This window comes from Lissotriton helveticus, chromosome 1_1, assembly GCF_964261635.1.
Source record: "Lissotriton helveticus chromosome 1_1, aLisHel1.1, whole genome shotgun sequence".
NCBI lineage: Eukaryota > Metazoa > Chordata > Amphibia > Caudata > Salamandridae > Lissotriton > Lissotriton helveticus.
In genome coordinates, this window is record NC_136057.1 from 777,833,151 (window position 1) to 777,845,541 (window position 12,391).

General features: G+C 43.8%; 1 long non-coding RNA gene across 1 annotated transcript; it reads left to right on the forward strand.

The window, feature by feature from the left end:
- The first annotated feature begins 5,709 nt into the window (after nt 1-5,709).
- Nucleotides 5,710-8,175, forward strand: LOC144770814 (uncharacterized). The gene is made up of 6 exons (XR_013599035.1): nt 5,710-5,773; nt 6,217-6,279; nt 6,481-6,542; nt 6,638-6,840; nt 6,931-7,003; nt 7,557-8,175. It is a non-coding gene; the product is annotated as an uncharacterized LOC144770814 (long non-coding RNA).
- The last annotated feature ends 4,216 nt before the right edge of the window (nt 8,176-12,391 follow it).

A 12,391-nucleotide genomic window follows, 5' to 3' on the forward strand; every position in this document is an offset into this window, starting at 1 on the left:
AATGTTTACTGGGATGATAGGCTCCTATATTCAGAGGCTAGAGACCCCAAGCCTGGAGCTTCCAGGAGGTTGGTCATACCTTTGGCATTCAGGGGCTTCCTTCTCACACTAGCCCATGATATTCCCCTTACAGGACATCTTGGCCAGAACAAGACTTGGGACAGGCTTGTCCCTCACTTTCACGGGCCTCATATGTCAGAGGATACCAAGGAGTGTTATCGCTCCTGTGTCACCTGCCAAGCCAGTGGCAAATCAGGTGGCACCACAGAGGCACCCCTAATACCACTACCTGTGGTGGGGGTTCCCTTTGAAAGTGTAGGGGTTGAAATTGTTGGACCAATAGATCCCCAAACAGCATCTGGGCACTGGTTTATTCTGGTGGTAGTGGATCATGCCACCAGATACCCAGAAGCTATTCCCCTAAGGACCACAACAGCACCTGTTGTGGCAAGAGTCCTCCTGGGAGTTTTCTCAAGAGTGGGCTTTCCGAAGGAGGTTGTCTCAGACAGAGGTGCAAACTTTATTTCTGGATATCTGACTGATATGTGGAAAGAGTGTGGAGTGAACTACAAGTTCACCACACCCTATCGTCCACAGTGTAATGGTCTAGTTGAGAGATTCAACAAGACCTTAAAGGGCATGATTAAGGCACTCCCTGAAAAGCTTTGGCGGAGATGGGACATCCTGCTGCCCTGCCTTTTGTTTGCTTACAGAGAGGTCCCACAGAAGGGGGTTGGATACAGCCCTTTTGAACTTCTGTTTGGGGATCCTGTAAGTGGACCCCTTTGTCTGGTGAAGGAGGGATGGGAGTTACCTCTCAAACATCCCAAACAAGACATTGTGGACTATGTACTTGGTCTCGGCACCAGGATGGCCGAGTACATGAAAAAGGCATCCACAAACCTTGAGGCTAGTCAGGAATTGCAAAAGGCCTGGCATGACCAAAAGGCTGTGCTGACTGTTTACCAGCCAGGACAGAAAGTGTGGGTGTTGGAGCCTGTGGACCCAACAGCTCTCCAAGACAAGTGGAGTGGACCCCACACTATTGTTGAACAGAAGGGAGAAGTCACCTATTTGGTTGACCTTTGAACTCCCAGGAGCCCCCACAGGGTGCTTCATCTCAACAGATTGAAACCATATGTTGACAGGGCAGACATGGGCTTGCTCATGGCTACAGATGAGGGACAGGTGGAAGAGAGTGACCCTCTCCCAGAACTGCTTTCTCAGAACCCTGATGATGGTTCAGTTGATGGTGTAGCCTTGGCAGGCAGCCTCACTGACCAAAAGCAGCAGGACTGAAGACAAGTTCTACAGTCCTACAGACATATGTTTTCTCTGACTCCAAGACAGACTACATGGTGCACTCATGAAGTGGACACTGGGGACAGTCTGCCTGTTTAAAGTGAGATTTACAGGCAACCTGATCATGTCAGGGACTGTATCAGGACAGAGGTCCAAAAGATGTTGGATTTGGGAGTCATTGAGCCCTCAGAGGCCAGTCCAGTAGTCCTGGTACCTAAACCTCACATCCAAGATGGTAAGAGAGAGATGAGGTTTTGCATGGATTACAGAGGCCTCAATGCTGTCACTAGGACAGATGACCATCCAATACCCAGGGCAGATGAACTCATTGACAGATTGGCTTCTGCCAAGCTTTTTTAGTACATTTGACCTGACAGCTGGCTACTGGCAGATCAGACTAGCTGATGATGCAAAGCCAAAGACAGCATTTTCACCCCCTGGTGGGCATTATCAGTTTGTGGTGATGCCCTTTGGTCTGAAAAATGCACCTGCCACATTCCAGAGGTTGGTGAACCAAGTCCTCTCAGGTCTGGATGACTACCGTGCAGCTTATCTAGATGATATTGCTGTCTTTAGCTTCACTTGGGAAGATCACCTGGTCCACCTGAAGAATGTTTTGGAGGCCCTGCAAAAGGCAGGCCTAACTATCAAGGCACCAAGTGCCAGATAGGGCAGAGTCAGGTTGTATACCTGGGCCACCTTGTAGGCGGAGGCCAGGTTCAACCATTGCAGAGCAAGATCCAGACCATAATGGACTGGACTGCTCCAACCACCCAGAATCAGGTCAGAGCTTTCTTGGGCCTGACTGAGTACTACAGGAACGTTGTCAAGGGGTATGGTTCCATAATGACACCCCTGAATGACATAACTTCCAAGAAAATGCCAAATAAAGTTCAGTGGACAGTCATCTGTCAAAAGGCATTTGATGACCTGAAGCAGGCCATGTGCACTGCTCCTATTCTGCAAAGTCCAGACTACTCTAAAGAATTCATTGTTCAAACAGATGCTTCTGAGTTGGGGGTAGGTGCAGTGCTTTCACAACTGAATAAAGATGGTCAAGACCAGCTAGTAGCTTTTGTTAGCAGAAGGCTGACCCCTAGATAGAAACATTGGTCAGCTATTGAGAGGGAGGACTTTGCTGTGGTTTGGGCCCTGAAGAAGCCGAGACCATACTTGTTTGGTACTCACTTCAAGATTCAGACAGACCACAAGCCCCTCTTGTGGCTAAACCAGATGAAGAGTGAAAATCCCAAACTGCTCAGGTGGTCCATTTCCCTACAGGGGATGGACTTTACAGTGGAACATAGACCTGGGACTGACCATGCCAATGTAGATGGACTCTTCAGATATTTCCACTTAGAACATTAAGACTCAACTGGTCAAGGTTAGTTTAATGTCCCTGCGTTTGGGGGGGGGGGTGTAGGAGAGTAGGGTCTGCTTCCTATGGTCACCCCCACTTTTTGCTGTGATTCTCTGATTTTTCAACTTTAATGTGGCTGTGTGCCTGCTAATCAGATGCCCAGCTGTTCTATCTCTAAATTGATACCATGTACTTTAGGTACATGCCAGATTGGTTACTGGGTCACCCTTGTGAGCCCCTGTATAGTGTACCCTAGGTACCCAGGGCATAGGTGCACCTTAGGCCTACCAGGGGCTGCAGCTTGTATTGTGCCACCCCTCGTTTGCCTTCCAAACTGACACCACAGGTCTGTTCACAGAGCCTGGGTAAGGTGGTGTAATCACCCCTTACTTAGATATAGTATACCTATATCTACCTTTATATATAGACACATATACACCTATAAGCCACTCCTATGGTAGGCCTTGACAATCCTGGAGGCAGAGTGCTTGGTTTTATGTGAGAGGGTGCCCTAGCATGAGCTGAGCCCCTCTGCAGCGTTTGTAACCATCTCCATATAGCTGTTTTATGATATAGCCATACCATGTACTCTTAAGTGCATTATAATCCTCGCTGTTAATGCTAACTTTGGTTTGGCTTTATCAAAACATGTTGTGTAAGGTGTCACACACTTTGGAATACTACCCCCACCCCTCCCCCCCTCGCTAGTCCTGGCGGCGGGGGTAGCATTCCACCCTTCTAGAGGGAGAAGACATGTAGTTACTGATATACCCGGTTAAAGTTAAACAGAGCCTCAGCATCACAAAACGGATTCTGCTGCCACAGACACGAGTCTGACCTCCTGTTGCTGGACGAAACTCCGGCAGGGGAGGCCTGGACAATAGGTTTCCTGTCAAGGGAGGTGCTAGCACCTCCCCAGACATGGGTTTTGTGTATTGGGGAAGGGAGGGCTGCATTCAGTGAATGCATCTAGACACTGCCTGGGGCACACAAGGTGCTCCATGCATAGCCCGGTTCAAACCAGTTGCTGGCGTGAAACTGGACAAAGTGAAAGGGGTGTAACCACCCCATTCTCAGGTTCACCCATAGGAGGGACCTAGTCAGGTAATCCAGCCCCCTTTCTTAGTATAAGTATAGGAGCTGTGTCAGTGGGACTTTAGATTATCCTGGACGAATCTTTGAAAGACATATCTTGGACCTTCGACATTCCATTCTGACTGGAAGACGGAAGACATCTCCCTTGTGGTCAAGTCGTGGCCACCCTGTGCAAACAGGCACCAACAGCAACTTTGTTGGTCTGCAGTTTCAAGGCTCCAGTCGGAACCCGAAGACTCTGTGACCCAAGAACTGGACTTCCAAACTTCTCTGACCCCGACCCACATCCAGAGCAAAGCTGAGACCCATGGCGGACACGAGAGACGTGGGACTGGACATTTTGAACATCCAACATTTTGCTACCTGCACTCCTTTCCTGATGCCTCAGTAAGTTGTGCATTAGGGTACGAGAAGCCCCAGCCCCGAACACTATTTGCACCGAAGCCCAGGCCTCCACACTCCGCGAGTGTCCCATGGGCCCCGCCTTTGCATTTGAGCTTGATGCGTCTTCCTGGTTCCTTGACCGTTGGCTTGTGAGCCCCCTGAAGACTTTCCTTTAAATTTAACTTAGCTTCCTGGTTGCTCTAGGCTTGCTCCAGCTTCCCTGAAAAGAAGAAACGCCACAGACCTTGCTGGTCTGCAATAAACAGAGCCAATCTCGACATCCTGCATGGGTTGCGGTTGCCTAGGCTTGTTGGATCCAACCCGGATACCGAAACTGCAGTCATCTAGATCCATTGTGGGACAACTTGAATCCAGCGCCTGGTCATCGTCGATGCCTCCTGGACCTCGTGGCTGAAGAGACAAACTGACCTTCTTCACCTTCAAGCAACCAACATCGCCTGGTTCCTTCCTGGTACCTTCCTGGTCACTGGCTAGTGACCCAGACTCTGTCCCCTCTGCTTTCAAGTTCTTCACATCTCCGATCCACCCTTGGATCCACCCGGACACTTTTCCTCTGGTTGCTTGCAGCACTTCTTTGCAGCTCTCCATAGAAAACGATGACAAAACCCGACACGAAAAGACACCTATGCACCCGGATTCCCTTGGTGAGGTAACACAAGTACTCCAGTGCTCCCATGGGTCTTGACTCTCGAAGTGTCCTAGTTTAAAAGGGTTCCATCCTAGTCCATCCGGAAGTGTCCTCAAATTGTATATTCTCCATAGAGCCATGATAAGGAGGATGATTAAGATATAACATGATGCTCTCCCTTTTATTCTTTAATTTTTTATGGGCTGCGAGCATATGTTTCGATATAAAAAATAGAGGATGATTAGGATATAACATGATGCTCTCCCATTCATTTTTATTTTTTATGGGCTGCGAGCATATGTTTCTATATGAAAACATTTATATTAATGAGTATTAATTTGCTGTGCTCTGGATCCTAAACTATATTGAAAGAGGCATGTAGACATCGTTCCAGCGAGAATAGTTCTCTCTTTCCTTAGCTTACCTCACTATTGAGAATGTTTTTCATCTTTTATATTTTTCGTTCTATGAACATGTGGCGATTTGTTCATATATAATTACTTGCGTTTTAGTGCTTGTTTTATTTTTTAGTACATCTCGCATAATTGGTTATACACAGGGACGTTAGGGAATATATATATGAGTAAGTATAGCGTTGTAATGGCCTCATCAATTTTTGCCGAATTATAATCATTTACAGAAACAGTGTTTAATTGTACACCTTCTTTTCGCTTGAATACATTCTTTATTGTGGTTATCAGTTTGCTTTTTATTTTTTTAATTGGCTTGCATTTATGTAGGTACCCCATTCTGCTTCTGAATACATTTCCCGTCTTGCGAATAGTCCGTTTGTTATTTTTATGCCCGGTCTTATAAACAAGTCACATGTTACATCACGTGACCTGATACAGGCAGGTTTGTCCAATCAATTAGTATTTAAGGGCTTTGAGGGCAACAACTTGTTGATATCTTCCCGCCATAAGCCCTTGCGTGACGTAGGACGCCGTTCGCCTCTGGTTCTTCCCGGCAAAGCATTATCACAGGTAAACGCTGATTACAGCTCGCTGTCCAGCGATGGGGTTATGTAAACGAGAATCTTAAGAACCTATTCTTAACTTTAAATAGTATTTTCTTATATCGGTTTTATGTTTATCCCTGCAACTTTGTGCCTGGAAAGTTATCCGTATACCAGAGGGCTATTCCTGCAACTTAAACACACTAGGTATTTACTGCTTGTTGTCGAAAGCAATGGCAATTTGAAATAAGGCTTTTAGTTGCTCTTTTCTTAGCTTAAATCGCATCTTTCTTTGCTTAATATTTTAGCCTCATGTTTTGAAATTCATTTGTACATTAGAAGGCGATACCGGTCGTTTAAACACACTTGGTAATTATTGCTTGTTTTTCAGAGATATGGCTATTATAAATAGGAAATCTGTTCAGCCATTCTTCAACCTAATTTTATCGTTTTCTCTGCTTAACTTTGCAGCTTCGTGTTTTGAAAGCCAGTTATATACCAGAAGGCCAAGTTTGCCGTTTTTAAATATATTAGGTAATCATGCTCACACAACTTAATTGTCAATTTATTTTCACTAATGTCGTATTAGACCTTAGCTTTTGGTGCTATGTATATGTATTTAGATAGTTAGATACTACATCTTTTTTGCATAAAGTAATTCAAAATACCGCCTATTAATAGGCCTCCGATTTTCGATCTATATTTTCAAAAACGTTTTTCTGCTTGAACTTGCAGCCTTACGCTCCATTTATCTCTAGATATACCAAAAGGCAACTCTAGTCATCTGAAGAAATTAGGTAACTATGCTCACAGTATTATGAAGCTTAGACTTACCTTGTGGGCCTTTAACGTGTATCTATTGATTCATACACAATATTTCCTTTGTACACAGAAATCCTAATAAGGTGTGTTTTATGTGAGAGCGATACCGTTCTACCAAGTAGAAGACGTGCCTTAATATGTACGCTAACAGCAGCTAGAGAATAAATACATAACTGTCTACTTGGTGGCTGTCTTCATTCGACATCGCGAATACAAACAGCTCGTCAAATTTGGGAAATAGAATTTTTCGAGAATGTAAACAACAACACTTCTGTAAGTAACGAATGAGATCTGAAATTGGACCATTCTTTAGGTTCTTCACTCAGGTGTTCTATTTATATCGATTTTTTTATTTAATTTCAGATACATTAACCATTATATCTACAAGAAATGTAATTCTTTACAGTTTTATCGAACTGTCAAAGATGTTTTTTAAGTAAGTATCACCTTAAATTTTGTTATAACCTAGATAGGTCAAAATCAAGGTAACCAACGTATGTTAAGGGCCTCTGTGTTTATATAAGTATTATATGATAGGGTCTAAACTCTATCGAACCGTCAAAAGTGTCTATTAAGTAAGTATTACCTTATGCTTGCCCATTATCTAGATAAGTTAAAATCCTTGGAATTAATGGACCTTAGTGGCCATTGCGCTTACGTAAAGGTTATGTGATATGGTTCACACTCTTGCTATAATCCAGACAGTTCCAAAAACTAGACAACTACAGTTTCCATAACTATATATACGATATGATGTACGGCCTAAAATGTGCACTGAAGGAAACCTTGTTTATTATACTATAATTGCTGTAAAGTCTTTCTTCTCCGTTTTTAAATGGGAGGTATTGAATCTATTGTATGCTTTTCAACTATGGTTTCTGTGTTGTTTCTTTTTGATTCAAATTAGTTGAAACCTTCATTTTATACATGCGATATATTAAATATGTAATGATTTATAATGAATGTATTCGATTATATACTTTTTCCAGGTAATACGTGGCTGTTCCTGAAGAAGGCGCTGGTTCGCCGAAACGCACGTCAAATTAATTATTGTACCACTGGTTGTTCTCTTTTAATTTTGGAATTAATTATTGTGCCACTGGTTTTTCTCTTTTAATTTTGTGATTTTGTCTTAACAATATTGTGTGATTTGGTCTATATTGTATATGGATACAAGTCTTTTAATGAATAATGTATTTTACTTGTAATTGTGTCAATAAAAACCAGCACCATAGTTGTTAATGTGTTGCTTCTCCCAGCCGTCATTGTACAGACAAGATGATATAATTACCTAGGTTGTTATTTTTCATATCTAGTTTAAAAGGGTTCCATCCTAGTCCATCCTGAAGTGTCATTAAATTGTATATTTGTAACTTATTCGTTTCCCTTAGAAAGTCAATGGTAACCCACGCCTGTGTTTAGACACCGCACGCGTCTCCCGTGGACCTCCTACTTCCTAACTATTGGTTGTTTAGTGTAGCCCCAGCGATTCCACAGGCCCCAGGCCTGCTTTCTAACTCTCACGTGATACTTATACCACTTTCTTAGTATATGGTTTGTGAGGCCCCTAGGGCATAACGTATACTGTGCAACTTATCGTATATTAACTGTCTGACTTGTATTGTATTTTTACTTCAGACCTCATAAAGAGTGCAGAGGGGTTGTATTTACATTAAATACATATATATTTGATATATACCTTGTGTGGTGTCCTTTAATTTGGTATTCAAGGGATTATATATGGTAAAACAACTTGCTAAGCTCGCCTACTGAAGTCTTAGCCTGAAGACTGCTGGTTCATGCTACCACTAGGATAGCTTTCTATAAGGTTGACTTTACAACCACCATCAATAAGGGTCGATTAGACTGGTGTAAGGTGCCCACTAGAACTAGTGGACATCATATGCCAGGCTAACTTCTCACAGGGTATACTCTTCATGACGAAACACGGGTTGGCTAAAAGAAGAAAGAAAATAAAGAAACCAAGAAAAAAAATTCCCTAATTGTTCTCATAATATGATATACTATTAAGCATGTGCTTAGCAATTTGATACAATTGTTTCAGGTGATCTGCTTTATCACATGTTTTATAGGGGGAAGGATAGAGCCCCCTACCCGTGAGAGCACCACCACATACACAGTGGGTGAGTGCCAAAGACACCCCATTTGTATTCACCCCAATATGGATAATATTATAAATACTATCTATGGATGAAACATGTCAGGATAGCTAACAAACAAAAATCATTGAAGTTACATTTGCAGGACGAAGCATCTAAAAAGAGGCCTGTCTTTGACAGGGGAAAAGCCATAGCATTTAAAAGGGGTTGATGATATACATGACACCTCAATAACCTGTACCCCCTCCTTTAGTGACAGCCAGTCAGCTATTAATGAACAGTCCCCTACTGTGATGGAAGGGACTGGATGGACCGTCTCTAACTGTGAGTCTCGTGAGATGAACCATGCTTGGTACTTCGAATATGATGTATATCGCATGTACAATGCTCTAGTGTTGTATTGTGACGGCGATTGAGTTGAGCGTTAGCAAAAAACATTCGAGTTTTAGCCATTATCTTGACGTTTTAGCGGCATCCATTTTGAATTCACGGCAGCCATTTTGTCTGCCACACGCTGCCTCGTGTCGACCATGTGCGTTGTCCTATCTTTCTGCTCATGGCCTTTGAATCTGCCCGGCAACAGTCTAATAATAGCATTTCTGTGTTTTTCCGCTGACCGTTAGGGTCCGCATCTGCTAATGGTTAACCCTAGATTGGAATGTGTTAGCCGAGACCCCAAGACTGTTAACTCCTCCCACTGATCGATTTTGCTTCTCGATATTACCTTGTATGGACATAAAATGTGCTCTTATGCTTTGTACAGCCTTCTTTTGAGCCCCTGTGTGGGTATAAATAAACCATGTGTCCAGTAGCCCTTTGTGCTACTTCTCATAGTGCCGAAGGGTACTGTCAGAACTTTAGCACCACTTCATAAAGTGTAATAAATTCTATGTTTTGCAATTCCAGTTTCCGTGCCAACTTTTTCTTTTGGGTCTGAGGACTTCGTGCGCACCCCTTGCACTAGCGGGCCAGGCTGAGGCCTGCACGACAAATTGGCGCCCGGCACGTGGGGCTCATCTGCGACTCGCATGCCCGAAGGATTGGTCGTGACGAAGGTTCGGAACTTCGCTGAGGTTGCGATCGCTACCAGATAAGACCCGTGTCTTGGTATCCAAGATGTTCCTTCCTTACTTTCCGATCCGACCATCCAGGTGGCGCCGGTCCTCGACTGAGATCTCTTCTGCTGGTCTGCCGTGCAGTGACCGTTTGGTTGAATTTAGAACTTGGCAGTTGGAATCTGGACAGCCTACGATTGGTAAGAGTCGCTTTTGCGGCGCCTGTTGTAGGTTTTGGCATTTGGAAGCTCTTGTATTGGTGAGGTAGTCTTAGGAACGCTTACCCGAGCACTTTTGTATTTGGATAGACTTGTCTACTTTGGCTTTTGTTTGGATGTTTGATTTTGCATATACATGTGTTGCAACTCATATAGGCATGCGATGCATGGAGGTTTTCTCCGCATTTGATATGTATAGCGCAATGTACTAGGAAAGTACCTTAAGCGCTCTTTCCCTATAGTAGTGTATATCTTGCACTATTTTTGAGCATGCCTGTTTGCCGCGCACTTCGAAAGATGTGTTGCTTGTTTGGTGGTACCAGTTTACGACTTGAAGAATCGCAGCCGGCTCCCCCAGAGGGGACTCCTAATCGAGATATGTATGTGAAGTTTGGTCTTTCTGCCATAATGTACAGCACATTGTGGCACAAATACACGAAAAAGGATCCTGAGTTACGTTGGCCATTGCATGGGTCGTTTGATACGCGAAAGGTTGAATATGTGGAGCGCTGTTTGTTTGAGCGAAAGTCCAGGCGTGATATGTTTGAGAGTTTGCGAATGTGGGAGAAAGAAGTACGACAGCAGGAGAAGCATGAGCAAGCGTTGATTGAAAAAAAACAGCGAAAGACTGTGTATGAGAAAGCGCTGGAGTTGAGAAAGAAAGAAACAAAAGAAATACAAGAACGAGAGGAAAAAGAACATAGATTACAGATATCTGGCCAATATCCTGTCCATCAGCCTCTCTATCCTGTCCTTAATAAACCACAAGATGATTTTTTGTTATTAGATCGACCTCCACCTCCGTATATCGCTCCGTCTGCTCTGTCCAGGGATGACGAGGATTCTCACTCAGGACAACAGAAAACGCGGGACACCCGCTCTTTGCTGCCTGCGGAACGCTCGGCTGAAGTCAGACAAGCTGCTCGTATAGCATTGCGTAGCACACATTCTGCTTCCGATCTTTTAGCTATTATAAAAGATTGGTCAGAAAAGGAGCAGTTATATTTCACTGCATCATTTGCCGATGAAGTCATTGAAATGTTTTGGAAATATTCCGCAGTTTTATAACCTGTTGATATTGCAAATGATCATAAACAAATACGTGATGGTCTTCTTGTCTTTTCTCAGGTGCCTGATTTCATTAGACGACTGGTCAAAATACGAGATGAGGCGAAACATCTGAAGGAGCAGAAAAAGGCTGCGGATGCTGTTCCACAGACTAATCCGGCGAGCCGCAATGCCCTATCTTCGTGACAGATAAGATGATACCAGTTGTCATGAAACCTATGCGGGAAGCTGCGCCTTTGTATGTTCCTCCTAAAGGAGCGGGCGATAGTGATGATAAAAAATCTGTCGATGGGAAGGGCTATTTTATTTATAATTGGGTTTACACTCCTTGGAATAGAGCAGATGTAATGGCACTTAAAAATGTGTTACCTGACCCGCGTAAAAATCCAGCCGCCTTTTACGAAGAAGTTGAGGGTGCTTTAAATTCTTGTGTCATGACTTTATGTGATATTGATTTGTTTTTCGGTCTTATTTTGCCCCCAGAGATGTGGAGGACCGTTCGTAAAATTGATGATCGCGCTGTTCTTGGTGCCGAATGGAAGGAGATAGAATGCATAGATGCGGATAGAGAGCCCGCCCAAAAACCGCATCAGCTAATATTAGATCTTCCTGCAGCTATTTTGACTAAACTTAAAGCGATTATCCTCCCTAAAAAGATTGATTGGACTGTTTTAGCTTCCTGCAAACAAAAGATAGATGAATCGGTTTCTGATTTCATTACTCGCTTCGAGGAAGCCTTTCATGATTTTAGTGGTCAGTCCCTTACTGACGATACCGGCAGACATTTGTTTGTCGATAAATATATTTCGAATTTGTTACCTAGTATAGCGAGTCGCTTAAAAGCTAGCGAAAGTTCTTGGACTACGTCCTCTCCAGCCTCTGCGTTGACGATGGCTCAGTATTATGAGCGTCAGGAGACAGAGGCGAAGGGGACCGAGGACAAGAAGTCGAAAGAGTTAAAAACGAAAGTTATGTTGGCCCAGGTATATGGTCCGCCTTCTAGAGGCTATGATAGGGGCCCTGATAGAAATTTTGATAGAGGTGGCCGAACGCCTTCAAATGCTTCTTATGGTCGTACGGACGTATCTTCAAAGCAGTACGGTCACTGGGCACGAAATTGCCCGGTGCTTTATCCTCAACAGGATGCTAGGGGGCGGGGACAAGGGAGGCCTAGCTCAGGTTCCTCGGCGCCTCGAGGCAATACGAATGATCGGGCCCAATCTGATATTAATACACGCCCACAACAAAGACAGAATACATTTGATAGGCGAAACCAATGTCAAATGTCCGATTATGTCCAGCCTGATTTGTACGATTCTGCTCATGCATAGGATTGCCTAGGATGGAGTAAGGAATCAGTTGA